The sequence below is a fragment of the Anabrus simplex genome, chromosome 8 (assembly GCF_040414725.1).
Source record: "Anabrus simplex isolate iqAnaSimp1 chromosome 8, ASM4041472v1, whole genome shotgun sequence".
Taxonomy (NCBI): domain Eukaryota; kingdom Metazoa; phylum Arthropoda; class Insecta; order Orthoptera; family Tettigoniidae; genus Anabrus; species Anabrus simplex.
This window is the reverse complement of record NC_090272.1, coordinates 201,883,851-201,896,861: the sequence shown is the minus strand read 5'-3', so window position 1 is coordinate 201,896,861 and position 13,011 is coordinate 201,883,851. Positions and strand designations below refer to the sequence as shown.

The 13,011-nt window shown below is 39.9% G+C and overlaps 1 protein-coding gene across 1 annotated transcript in view; it reads left to right on the top strand.

Moving 5' to 3' along the window:
* Positions 1–13,011, top strand: part of Tpst (tyrosylprotein sulfotransferase) — a 662,871-nt gene that overhangs the window by 233,673 nt on the left and 416,187 nt on the right. The gene's annotated exons all lie outside the window — the stretch shown is intronic.

Below are 13,011 nucleotides of genomic sequence, written 5' to 3'. Positions count from 1 at the left end.
TCACATATGTAGTCTTCTCTCAGTGTTATTTCTAGCGCTCCCCGGCTCTGACAGTACTCCCTGTCCTTATACACACACCAATAAATGAATGTTTGTCTCGTATACTAAATTACACCATCCGGGCTGATTAGCTCAGGCGGCAGAGTTTCATTTGGCGGATTTGTTTCCGGCTCAGCCGGTGGTATGTGAAGGTCATCAGACACGTCAGGCTGGTATTGGTAGACTTGCCGGAACGCGAAGGATCTCTTGTGGGACAAAATTCCATAAAAGTAGTTAATCGGACATAAAACCAATAACTTTATTACTAGTATTAAATTACAGAACTTCGACATATAGGCTCTACTCATTAATGATCGATATTAATGATTGGAATTAAATCATTATAGCTTAGATATTAAATACATAATACGATGATGTTAATAACGAATACAAAATATCGTGTCGTTATATGTCCTTGAAGCCAAGTTCACCATTTCAGCGATTGGTGATATTTTTTGTACGAGGTATGCTTTTTTTTCTCTAAAATTTCTCGAATATATTTTTTGAAGATTTTGCCAGAAAAATATTACATTTTCAAAAATGCCCACAAATATCACTAACAGCATATAAATTCAGTCGCAGTCCTTCCTGTATAACTTCTCTTACATCTCTGGTTATATGAACGTGTCTAAGCCGTACTTTTCCAAACAGACCGATTTTTAAAAACTGTTTTGTGGATTATACGTTACTCCGGACTTGATGTAACAACGATCGGATGGTAGATTGAGCGTCAGTCAGGAAAAATGTATAATTGGCTCTTGAACTTGTCCATTATATCCCCAAGAATAAAACAGCAGATATACGCTCCAGAAATGTTCCACTTCTTGAAACAGCTTGTCATTTAATCCGTTCTGCCTGGTTTATCTGCTGTTGCTCTGCGATTACTTGTCGAGATGTCGTTTCTTTCTTCTCCATAGTTATATTTTTAGAAATGTTTCTCGTCTCCCGGCAGTTCTTGACGCCAAGTGGTGTTGTGTGTGAGTTGGGGGCGGGGTGCTCCGTTGAAATTCTTTCCTGACAAGTGTAGATTGGGTATTTTCGTCGTATGGAGAGATAGTTACTGAGTGCTGTCTCAACTATAGGCCTACTAATCTTGACAGCACAATCTTTTTTCTTTGCCTTCTCAGCGTGTGATTCGAAATCTTACTATATTTTTTTACATGATTTATTCTTCCTATTTCGTTTTGGCCGACTATAGACCACGCTAATTTGAATTCAGCTTTATCTGTTCCTGGGCTTTGATCCTCGTCCAGTACTCCTTATACTTTCACTGTTCCTGGGCTTTGATCGTTGTCCAATACTCCTTATACTTTCACTGTTCCTGGGCTTTGATCCTCGTCCAGTACTCCTTATACTTTCACTGTTCCTGGGCTTTGATCGTTGTCCAATACTCCTTATACTTTCACTGTTCCTGGGCTTTGATCGTTGTCCAATACTCCTTATACTTTCACTGTTCCTGGGCTTTGATCCTCGTCCAGTACTCCTTATACTTTCACTGTTCCTGGGCTTTGATCCTCGTCCAGTACTCCTTATACTTTCACTGTTCCTGGGCTTTGATCGTCGTCCAGTACTCCTTATACTTTCACTGTTCCTGGGCTTTGATCCTCGTCCAGTACTCCTTATACTTTCACTGTTCCTGGGCTTTGATCGTTGTCCAATACTCCTTATACTTTCACTGTTCCTGGGCTTTGATCGTCGTCCAGTACTCCTTATACTTTCACTGTTCCTGGGCTTTGATCCTCGCACAGTGCTCCTTCATTCTTTCACTCTGCAATCTCCTCCTTTCTTGTGTCCATGACGCTTGGATACGGGATCTAACTTTTTCTTGAAACCTCTTCGTGGCCTTGATCCTCGGCATCCCTGTTGCTGATTTCCGTTCCTTGTATTCCCACTTATTCCAGGTCCTTACTCACCTCCTGATACCTTGTGAAATATGACTATTATCACAATATCGACAACACGTAAGACTGCAAGATAGCTTTTCACCCATCGAGTTGGCTACAAGATACGGCCGGTGCGTCGTTAATCCGCTACGAAGAAAAATCGTGGTATGGGACTAGGGTGGGGGTGGTGGTGATTGTTGTTTTAAGAGGAAGTACAACTATGCAACCATCCTCTATATAATTCTAATCAGAAAGAAAATTGGAAGGGATCTCGCACTTCAAAAAATGAAGGTATCGGCCAAAGAAAGACAAGGGCCACGAAGGGCATGAACATGAAAGGCTCCCTAGGCCTCGAATGCTCTAATACCGTCGGGGAAGGAAAAGAACAATAGTTGACCAAGAGAAGTCGGATAGGATAGAAGAAAGTGAGGAGGCTGGCACACGTAAGTGGAAGCAATGCTAAGACTCAGTCCAGGACCCCGTGGTCGCCAACCTACGCTCCCAAGTAAAGAGCCTCTGGGCCCCCTACTAGTCGCCTCTTACGACAGACAGGGGATACCGTGGGTGTTATTCTACCGCCCCCACCTACTTGATTTCCTTCGTTGGTAGCCAGTTTAGCATTATCCTTCCTTAATATAATGAGCTTCTGTTCGACTCATTGGCTGAATGGTCAGCGTTGAGGTCTTCGGTTCAGAGGGTCCAGGGTTCGATTCCCGGCCGGGTCGGGGATTTTATTCGCATCTGATTAATTCTGCTGCCTCCGGGACTGGGTTTTTGTGTTTGTTGCAGCACTTGTCTCTTAATATTCAGACAGTACACGATACCAACTACAACAGAAACACTCAATAATGATTCCATCCCTCCAGGTAGGGTTGCGCCAGGAAGGGCATCCGACCGTAAAACAGGACCAACCGGGCGAGTTGGTCGTGCGCGTAGAGGCGCGCGGCTGTGAGCTTGCATCCGGGAGATAGTAGGTTCGAATCCCACTATCGGCAGCCCTGAAGATGGTTTTCCGTGGTTTCCCATTTTCACACCAGGCAAATGCTGGGGCTGTACCTTAATTAAGGCCACGGCCGCTTCCTTCCAACTCCTATGCCTTTCCTCTCCCATCGTCGCCATAAGACCTATCTGTGTCGGTGCGACGTAAAGCCCCTAGCAAAAAAAAATTAAAAAAAGACTAAACCCACATAGTGTGACACTCTTCGCAACCACAACCTCACAGATGTGTGAAAGGCTGAAGAAGAAGAAGAAGAAGAAGAAGAAGAAGAAGAAGAAGAAGAAGAAGAAGAATGTAATGAAATTCTGTTTGTAAATCTTACCCTAACATATGTTTATTCTTCGAAAATTCATCACAAATATAGTATAACAAACTTCATCCGTTCAAATAAATACAAGGCGTTTATGATCGTATCACCATTGTTCCTGAAATAAATACGTATAATATACGACATCTATACTATTGGTTACATTGTTGAACACTAAACGAATGTATGTTCTTTACAATGGCATTGACCTGCCGAAGACAGTAGTTGTGAGGGCGAATCTCGCCATTTTGGGTGGCATATAAGGGTGCTTAAATATACGGCACACATCAAAGTCGGTCAATTGACGCGTTAATGAACTCTTTTTCTGGGCAGATTTCCAGCGCCTCTGCTTCTTATCAGACTTAAAACAATTGTACCTTTCGTATCCTAGAGACACACGAAAATACTGTATGTTTAACTATGATGGCATGCTATTACTGTACATGCTGCTTAAATGTCACATAGAGGTTTAAAATTATATATCACGTCATTCATTTCATCTCATTAACTTCGCTGATGAGGTTGACGTCAGGAAGAGCATCCAGTCATAAAAACTCGCCACGAAGGTTCATCTTGCTTCGTACCCCACCCCGCAAAGAAATGGGACGATGATTGGACTCACAACTAGTTGCGAAGAAGCCCATTTAAGACCACGCAGACCATGAAGACATTTGTTTTCCATTCATTATGCCCCAATTTCTGTCATTCTTTTGCTTGGGTTCCAGTTGTTTTCTTCGGCTTGCCATCTTGGTCTACTTACCATTTGTAAATTTAGGATCTAAAGACCTCCCTGTTTTGGATGTCTTCTTGTGTGCTTCTTACCTATTTAAGGTAGTTTATATCACGCTGTTATTTTTATTATTATTATTATTATTATTATTATTATTATCATCATCATCGAATATGCCCAAATAAGGAGTGCATTTGAACTTACTTAGCACAGTGTTTCTTCTTTTATTCCCAATATTTTTTCATTCGTTCATTGAGTACTCTGCGTTCTACTGTCCATCCTGTAATTTTTTTTAGTTTTCTCTGCAAATTTATGTTCGCTTTCTAAGCTTCTAAATGTTGTTCCGTCTTGAATGGTTTCCTCGGTAATACCAATTTTTTCTACATCTTCGTTTATTTCCGTTCATCAATAGTGTTACGTTTAGAACTTTCCTAGTCGGCGTGTTGTTATCCATTCTGTGTAGATGCCCATAGAACTTTAATCGCGAGGATTTTTTGTGAATTTTCCTCTGTTTTTCGATGTTTTTAACTTATGTCCTGCCGCCGGTCATCAGGTTTTCTGATGCATAAAGTGCCTCTGGTCTGATTACTTTGTTGAAGTGCTGTATTTTTCATTTTTGATACAGATTTTTGTGTCTGTCTGTTCCAGCTGATTTTGAAACTTCTTTGCAGTTTCAGTTCCTTATTTTTTTTACTTCCTGATTTATCACCGCTGGTTGTGTAATTTCGTCAAGATACTTGAATTTATCTACTTGAAAGAATTCGCTATTACTATCTCTATATATTAAGAGTTTATTAAAACAGCTTTGGCAAATCCGTCCGTCCGTTCTATTGGACCGATTTGCTTCATTTTTGTTTTATTCTCTCCGGAATTACCTTCCGGTGAATCATCAGACATCGATAGGTCTCTAAGTTCAGCCAACTTTTTAGTAATCATGAAATTATTAATGATCACTCCAATAATTGCAGGCGAAGGCTTACCTAGCCCGCAATACATTCGGTATTTAGCACGTTGCTAAGCGACTAACATTTTCATTAATATTCTGATGTCTGAATTTTATCCTTAGTAATGTCATTGCATGCAACCGTATTTGATTACTGTATACACTTCTTCTGATCACGGAAGAACACTATTCCCTGTTAGATACTCTTTGATTCTTTAACCTTTCTCAGCTTCCAAATATATTCAACAGATGGCAGTGCGTTCCTAGTAACGTACATGCTGCTAAGAGAAAAAAGTCTACGTACAAACAGACCCTCATCATGACATACGTCTTAGACATTATCGGGGAACACCTATTGAAGGATAACCTAGCTACACTAGAAAGAGCGAAGGCCATGTTTCTTTAAAACAAAGTTCTCTGCCTGGAAAAAGCACTCCTTCGAGACTAACCTATGAGCTCACAAGACAACCGTCCTACATAGAAGAACTGTTATTAAAAGTACCATTGCCTTCTACGACGCAACACCAAGCTTTACATCAAGAATTGCAGGATACAACAAATTAATATATGGATAGATTGTTTTACCAAACGACGGCTTGATGACGTCAGAATTCTGAGTACGAACTACGGCACACCATAACGCGTTCTCTAGTTATTATTATTATTCCACGAACCTACTACGCTGGCGTAGAAGGGGGAGAGGTGATACTCCCACGTAGCGCGTCCCAGGTGGCGGATAGGGGGGTCCTAACCGGCTTGGCGGCGGATTAAGGGAAATAAAATACCTCTCGCGGACCAAACACACTACCCCTTGCGGGTGGGTGACGCACATGTAGAATAAACCCGCGGTATCCCCTGCCTGTCGTAAGAGGCGACTAAAAGGGGCGACCAAGGGATGCTGGTATTAGAACCATGAAACTAGTATTGATTAGTACCATCACGCGGGGAACACCATGGGTCGCCTTTACTTACGAGTAGTACCACTATATTTGGTACACAATAGGTTTGTGATTAGTAGCAGCAGAGAGTGGTTCCCGTGTGGGATTCCAGTACCCGTGATTAGTACCATTGTGAGAAACACCACGGGCCTGGGCGTTGCCTCTGATTTGTACCACTATATGAGCGACACCGTGGGTCTGCGTTGCCTGTGATTAGTACCCACTATGTGAGGAACATCACGGGGCCCGTGGGACCGGCACCCGTGCCTAGTACACCTAGGTGAGGAAACTAATCGGTTTGCGTTTGCTATGAGTGGCGCCATTGTGTGAGAAACACCATAGGTCTGCGTTACCTGTACGAAGTACAATACTTGTGATTAGTGCCATCTTGTGTGGAACACTGTGAGTCTTCGGTACTTTTGATTAGTGCCCCAACATGACAAATAGCATGGTTCTACTTTACTCGCGACATGTACCATTCTGTGGGGTCTTAGACGTGGATTTTGCACCCCTTTAGACATCAAGCACCCTCGATTCAGGATTCTGCTCTATAAGTGGTCCCTTGGTCAGTAATAAATTATATATGATCCTTTCTTTTTAGTTGAATCCACTAATTTTTTGTTTGCTCGTTTTTTGTCGTTGTTTTTTTGCTTCATGTCCATCCATTCCTTCTTCATGACGATTTTTTTTCTTGTGGTCAGTGGATGATTTTGAATTTTTTGTTGTCATTTCATTTCGTACCATTAGGGGCCGATGACCTCAATGTTAGGCCTCTTTAAACAACAAGCATCATCATCATCAGTTATTATTATTATTATTATTATTATTATTATCATCATCATCATCATCATCATCATCATATTCCATATACATCCGTGGTTAGTTACTGTGTTTACCGTGCGAGTTGGCCTTGGGGTTAGGGCTGCGCAGCTGTGAGTTTGCATCCGGGAGATAGTGGGTTCGAATTCCACTGCCGGCAGTCTTAAAGATGGTTTTCCGTGGTTACCCATTTTCACACCAGGCAAATGCTAGGACTGTACATTAATTAAGGCCACGGCCGATTTCTTCCCACTCCTAGGCCTTTCCTATCCCATCGTCGCCATAAAACAAAAACAAGTGTATTTATTTCATTGATCTGCCTCTGTCTGTTGTTTGGCTTTGACAATATAAAATTGACTGAGATATGAGCTATAGTAGTGAAACCATTTATTTTGCAGTCAATCCTTTGTGAACAGTATTATGAAAATGTAGGAGTCTAGTATATAACAGCACTTTCTGGCTCAGTTGAAAACGAACGGGGAACTTCCTCACTCCTAACTTCCCTAATACGCCTGTTCATTGGCTTCTAGGCCATCTATGACAGCTGAAGGTAAACTTTGTTTGAATCCAAGTTGCCTTCGAGCTGTAGACTTATTATACGTCGCACACTCTCTACCGTAATCTTTTTCGATAATGCTCTTTCTTTTCTCCAACGATAAACTGTTACTAAATTTATTAGCACCTTGAAAGATTCGAACACAAGATTTTGGCATTATGTGGTTTGATAATTATGATTTCTCAATTGATTGATTCAAGATCTGATATTCCATTGTTTTATTCCTTTCAAAATGGAACACTACCGTCACTCACTAATCGATTGGTAGTAAAGACAGACCGGCGAATGTACTGAATTTGTAGCTGACGCTGTCGTCAGTTGTTTTAAAAAAGAAATCTTCCTTTCTTCATGTTCTTTTTTCTTGCTTCGAAAAAATGAAGTTTTCTCACGTGGGCTTCGTGTGTATTATCTTAGTTGTGGTGATGCCATAAAGTTATAATGTGCGCTGGCGAGTTATATATACCCATATAATTCTGTTCACGAACACACTTCCACATGAAGTTAAGATACTGAGAGATATAAAAATAACTTTTAAAACTCGCGAGCTTAAATGTATACTCGCAGACATGTCTGTTTCTCAATCGACTTGCCAAGTATGTTTAGAACGATTCTCTTTTTTGACTTCTTTCTTCTGTCATAGGATTTCATCTTCCGACAGCAGTTATGAAATAAAATTAAATGGTTAAGCTGCAGGGTATGGTTGTGTGCTATGTTAGAACTGTATGTGCTGCTTTGTTTAAAATTGGACTAGCAGCCCCCAGAGAGGGTGGTCTACGGGTAGCATCAAGTCTAATATCGGAACATATCTTTAAAAAATAACATTTTCAATACGTGATGATGATGATGATGATGATGATGATGATGATTATGATGATGATCGAATCGGTAGAAGTATTTAGTAGAACGTACAGCCAATTACAGTACCTAAGAACATTTTGAGACCACCAACGAAAATCATTTAATGAACTCCTGGTCGTACATGAATTGTTCGAATTGCTCTGCAAAATATTTTGTCGCTTTTTTTTGTGTGTGTTAATATACACATTAAAATAAAACTCGTTGAAATGTTGAATGAAGTTTAACAGTTCTAGTTCTTCAAACATTTTGAGAATCTATAAGAATATACCATCCTGTTCACTAAACTACAGAAGGTATAGGACTATTGGGTAATTATTTAAAAAATATAGTAGTGTATATTGGCATAACAGGCGAAAGATCAAAGTATCATAGGATCGTTCTTCTCTTGGGATATTCTTTTTGAAATTTTGTACTTAAATAATAAAAACTAACACCGTATTTAGAAATGCTAGAAAAATATTTCGAATGGGCTACAGTCACCGAACTTGCACGCAGTGTTGCCAGGTTTAAAAATAAAGAATAAGAAATCCGTGGATTGAACGGAATAATTTCCGGAGTTTTAATGAAAATTTCGGTACATTCTCGAGCAACGAAATGATCTATTATAACTAAATTAAACAATGCAATAGCCACGTGAAGTTATTATGAGAAAAATAAACAATTCCACTCACCCGTACTCTCTGGCCTCTCTGTACTTCTTCTTCTTCTTCTTCTTCTTCTTCTTTCACTTCTGCTTCTCCTCACTCTTTCTGTAGGTGTCGTTATTCATCAGGCGTAGAAATTGTGTGCCAAATTTGAAGTCGTAGCAGGATGCAGATTTTTTATTCTATATGCGGGTCGGGGATTTCCCTTCAAATGATTGAGTCAAGCGTGAGTTTTGAGTTCAATAAGAGGGGAGAGATTACATAATTCGGGCCTCAAATTCCGTCTAAAATGAATGCAGGGAAGTACAGTACCTAACGAGTGATGTTATCGATAAAACGTCACATCGTGAAACGAGCAAAGCTTTTTTCGACACAAATATATTATGTACCATTAATAATGATTATTCATTTTCCGTAAATTTGGATTAGAATAAATTTCGGGAATTTTTTCGTTTCTTTGGGTTTTCTGGTGTATTGCAAAAAAAAAAAAAAAAAAAAAAATTATAATCGGAAGATCTGAAATTTCGGGAGACCTGGTAGCAGTGCTTGCACGCTCAACAGATCGCAGGGGTCGATAGATGTTACAGATGGAGAATTATCGTAGACTGCCGTCTTATCTTTGAGGTTACAGTAACAGTCGGAACTGGCAAGTGCGAGTAGCGAAAATTGCAGAAAAAACGACCCTGTCATACTTTCATCTTTTGGATTTTACGGAAACATAGACTCTATTGGATAGGTATTTAGAAACAAATTAAGTAGCCATACTACCTGCTGTAGTTGAGAGAACAGAGTGGCCTTTACACCCCCCAAAATATGGGGTACATTTACAGGTTCTCAAAAATGTTTCAAAAATTGTAACTCATGAACTTCCTTCGATATTTCAACGGTTCTCTTTCATAAGTTTTATATCAATATTTGCAGACCATTTTGTATCATGAATGTAGGACCAGGAGTTCATTAACTGATTTTCGCTGGTGGTCTTAAGCGTTTGTTTGGTACTGTACATTATCATTAAGAAAACATAATGCATACTATTACTTATGTATGTAACTTGAAGTACTGGTATAAATACAGTACGTTTTTCTATAGTTGCAGGGTTCATATTATATGATTCAGCTATCTCGCTTAGAACCTCCGTGTCTCAGGCGGCAGCGTGCCGCCCTCTCACCGCTGGGTTCCGTGGTTCAAATCCCGGTCACTCATGTGAGACTTTTAATGGACAAAGCGGAGGCGGAACAAGTTTTTCTCCGTGTACTCCGGTTTTCCCTGTCATATTTCTTTCCAGCAACGCTCTGCAGTATCATTACACTTCATCTTTCATTCATTAATCATTGGCCCAGAGGAGTGCGACAGGTTTCGGCAGCCGACACAATTCCTATCCTCGTTGCTAGATGGGGGCTTCATTCTTTCCATTCCTGATCCGGTTGAATGACTGGAAACAGGATGTGGATTTTCATTTTCATATCGCACTTACATATGTAGACATGATGATGATGATTATATAGTAGATGCTTTTTAAGTATAAATAAATAGAAATATACAGAATGTAACGAAAAAGGAGTGAAAAAGTCTGGTACGGAGTCCTCATATATAGAGAAGGCAAAAAGGTTATGGGTTCACAAATGCTGGTTTGCTGCGCTATTAAGGCTTCCAAGTAAGATCACTGTGCGTTCCAGAACTTTTGTTTACTGCGAAAAAATGCAAGACGTGTGTTACGTGTTTTTGTAATGTGTAATACCGTGTGTAAGCCATTGCAGACAGACTAATTCCTGCAAAGCTCTGTGAATGAACTGAATGTCTTCACTATCCTCTGTTTCCAACTAGCTCTGTGACTTTGTTTGGTTCCACACTTCTTATCATTTAAAAAAAATCGAGGGTAACCATCATCGCCTTTATTTCCTCTACTTCTCTTACCCTCCAGTCGACTGACCTAATGAAGAAAACAAATTTTAAGTTTCTAGGCATCTGCTGCACTGTCGAAACCCCCAACACACGCATTCCTTGTACAAATATAATAAATAATATATCTAGGTGTAATATATTTTCTCTCATTATTTATCACTTTCAGAACTGCTATACCTTCCATAATACTCAGCAAATAAATATCACTGTTTCCAATCGCCGATTGATATTTACAGTGAGAGATTACGATTGCCGCTTCAAATGATCCTGCGTTTGTCGACATGTTTCCTTAAGAAACACAATAGAATAATGAAGCGTCTTATCATTAATGAGTAAGCACTGAAGACTGTAATATTACTGTAAAAGTAGCCTACATAGAAACCAGATTGCTTTGAATGAAACAGATGTCGATGCTAAAAAAAAAATTCTACACTTAGAATCATTCGAGGAGCTGTCCGACTCCTTTTCTGGAGTGGTCAGCATCGAGGCGTTCGGTTTAGTGGGTCTCGGGTTCGATTCCCGGTGGGTTCGAAGATTTTAATCGCGTCTGTTTCATTCCTCTTACTCGGGGAATGTATGTTTATGTTTGTCCCAACACACTCCTTTACATATTCACACAATACATCACACTACAAACCACCACTGAAACATATAATAGTGAATAAATCCTTCCACGCAGGGTTGGTATCAGGAAGGGTGTCTCGCCTTAAAGCATCGTCAGGTCTGCATCTGCGACCCCACAAGGGTGTGGGTAAAGCGAAAGAAGTAGAATAATAATAATAATAATAATAATAATAATAATAATAATAAGAAGAAGAAGAAGAAGAAGAAGATAATTCGAGGTATTATAAAAATAAATTGCTACTTGCCCAAATAACTTTTATAAACGATGGCTGCTCTATGCTAGATTGTGATGTGACCATTAGGATTGGGAAGCTCAGAAAATTTTATATCTTTTCCAGTCTACCGTTTTGACTCTTCGAAATTAAACACGAATTGGAATATCTAAGCATATCTAGGCTTATTTTATAGGGCATATACATGCATATTTTATTGTTTTGGTTATCCTTCCGTCATTTAAGTTTTTAAGGTCACATATATTCTTTTTTTACTAATGGCTTTTCGTCGCACCGACACAGATAGGTCTTATGGCGACGATGGGATACGAAAGGCCTAGGAGTTGTAAGGAAGCGGCCGTGGCCTTAATGAAGGTACAACCTCAGCATTTTCCTGGTGTGAAAATGGCAAACCACGAAAAACCATCTTCAGGGCTGCCGACAGTGGGGTTCGAACCCACTATCTCCCGGGTGCAAGCTCACAGCCGCGCGCCTCTAACCGAACGGCCAACTCGCCCGGTCATATTTATTTTGGTAATAGTTTGCATGGGGAAGTGTACTGTACTTTGAATGTCATGTCCGATGTTGCTTGTAAATTTGTTTGTGGCATTCTGACGACACTTGAACCTCGGGCCTCAAAGCTGAATAGTTGACGGTTATTGTTTCTTGTCTAAATTTACTTCACTAGTTTTAGAATAATTTCCTGTAGAGGTTTTTTTGTTTTTTATTTTTATTTTTACAATTTGCTTCACGTCGCACCGACACAGATTGGTCTTATGGCGACGATGGGATAGGAAAGGCCTGGGAGTGGGAAGTTAGCGGCCGAGGCCTTAATTAAGGTAATATTACTGTAGAAAATTACTGTGAAAATGGGAACCTCGGAAAACCATCTTCAGGGGTGCCGACAGTCGGGTTCGAACCCACTATCTACCGGATGCAAGATCACAGTTCCACGCCATTCTTATAAATATTTTCCGGGCCAGTTTTATGTTGCCCATCGTGTATAATGAATTCCATATTTAATGTAAAAGACTTAGTGGCAGCAATCATTCGTTGGAAGTATATATGTTTGGTCATATTTTCCATTTTTGTGTCATATTGAACTATTTTTAAGAAGATGTGTGCCTGCATATTTGGGGGATATTTTAGGTCCCAAATCCTAGTGGTCATTGTTTTAAAGAAAAGTACAGCTAGACGACAATCCCCAGTTACGTGCTAAGCAGGCCACGACTGCCCCGAAGACTTAGGAGAGTCAAAAGGATGATAATCAAATTATAGGAAAAAAATATTTTCTGATATTACCTCATTTTCGTGACTCATATTTTCTATGGAGGGTGATATACCATGTTCACCTAATTGTTATTTTTCCCTAATGAATACCTTAATAGAAAAAATGAAGTCTTGGTGTCTCATTACACGACCCCATATCACCGAATCATGATCATAGAAACAACTTATGATTATATTTCTAGCAAACTGCTTCAATGTAATATTGTGCCTAGGCTGCATTACCCGGCCGAAATTCTCTATTACATTGTTGAATGCCGTCGAAAAATAGC